Source organism: Frankliniella occidentalis, unplaced genomic scaffold (genome assembly GCF_000697945.3).
Source record: "Frankliniella occidentalis isolate FOCC.00 unplaced genomic scaffold, Focc_3.1 Scaffold13, whole genome shotgun sequence".
In the NCBI taxonomy this organism is placed as follows: domain Eukaryota; kingdom Metazoa; phylum Arthropoda; class Insecta; order Thysanoptera; family Thripidae; genus Frankliniella; species Frankliniella occidentalis.
In genome coordinates, this window is record NW_026267143.1 from 3,002,231 (window position 1) to 3,003,954 (window position 1,724).

The 1,724-nt window shown below is 36.0% G+C and overlaps 1 long non-coding RNA gene across 1 annotated transcript; it reads left to right on the forward strand.

Moving 5' to 3' along the window:
• On the forward strand, positions 1 to 1,415 carry LOC113216359 (uncharacterized). The gene is made up of 4 exons (XR_008010781.1): positions 1 to 132; positions 232 to 357; positions 453 to 554; positions 650 to 1,415. It is a non-coding gene; the product is annotated as an uncharacterized LOC113216359 (long non-coding RNA).
• Positions 1,416 to 1,724: the final 309 nt, after the last annotated feature.

Consider the following 1,724-nt stretch of genomic DNA (forward strand, 5'->3'; position numbering starts at 1 on the left):
ACTTGCTTTCAGAAAGTAGAGCAGGGAGTCTTAGCTTCACTCAACCATAATCAATAAGTTGCCATTCAAGTCCTGTAAAGTTTGCAAAGGTCAGGGATACCTTATACCCAGCAATAAGAGACAATCTGGCAGGTAATCAAAACTTTTGTTTTACAAATTTAGAATAAGATTATTCTCTCTCTAAAGGAACTCTTTATTCGGTAGAACTTACAACTATGTTTTTCTCAATAGCAATAAGTGTTTTGAGGAAGTGAATATAGCTACTTATTTATCATGTCAATGTGTGTTCATTCACAAATTCTGGGAGAATCTGATTGAATAATGAAAACAAAACCAAAAGGTTACAAGCCCTGAGAGGTGAGTTTGCAATCTACCATATTTAGTAAGCCATTTCATCATAAAAATTCCCAAGTTTTAAATTTGATTTTCTCTACTGGTTCAACTTCAACAAGGACTAAGACTAGGACCAAACAAACATACCCTCTAAATGGTTCAACTGATCTCCAAGTGTATGTTCATACACTTCTCAAACCTAAGACTTCAACCTTCAACAGGTAAGCAACAGTTGAATGACCATTTAAAAAATAAAAGTATCAACTTAAAATTTTTACTCTTAAACAGTGTTTTTACCATCACTTCATCTTTACAGCTGTAATCTGTGATGAACTACCAACCAGATGACTGGACTGGACAACATGTTAACCATTGGAAAAATATTCTACACTGCTAGTGCTGTATTACATGCAGGTGACTTTCTGGGAATTCTACCTTTGATCTTACCTACTGATATGTTATTGTCCTGTGGTAATTGTTTTTCCTCCAAGTATTTCTGACTAACAAGTGTCCTAATTTAGATTTAAAAGAAGAATGACACTGTAAATGCTAAAGATTTGTAATCTAAGGTACACTGTTTGTGAGATGTCTGCTTCCTCCAAACAAGTTGGTGGAACATCAAATCTGAAATGCTTCACGAATTAGATATATTGTACGGCGGGATTTTAGTGATTACAAAAAAAAAAATGTACCTGCTAATTGCTTGCTTTACAGAACAACTGTTTGGTGACGCAATATTAAGCCCTTGGCTGAGCTCTATTTGAACTTGATTTAATAGTGACAGAAAAATACTCTTGGCCCGTCTTTGTGAGATTTCCGCTTTCCCTAAAAAAGTTGGTGGAACATCAAAATTTGAAACACTTAATGGAGTGGATTGGCCTAAATAATAGTAAATGCATGAGAATTCTATTGTTTTGTGCTATCTTTACAGAAGAATTGTTGGTGAGGCACTGTGGACCCCTCAGTTTATGTATTCTTTATTTTAGCTAGATGTGACAGTGAGAGGAAAATGTAATTTGACTGTCTATGTGTGATGTTTGCTTTCTCTGAACAAGGAGGTGGAACATCATATCTATAATAGTGGAAATATCGTCATTTTTGGCTGTTTTTCGCTATTTTCACCCCTGTATGAAATGGGGACGAGTTGGACTACCCTAGCCAGCGGCATATCGTCTGACTCGGTTTTTAGCGTAGATTACGATTCTGACAACAGTTATGATCTACAATAAATATTTTGAGCCCTGGGCCTAATTTGTGGTTTTTCTTAAGATCGCCCATAAGAAACTCATGTTAAACTTTGAACCGACTTCGCGAGGGTCAAATATTGTCCAATTTCGCTCAGATTTTGACAGGAGGCCTTTTTCTTGAGGCATCACGGAATAAGACATGAA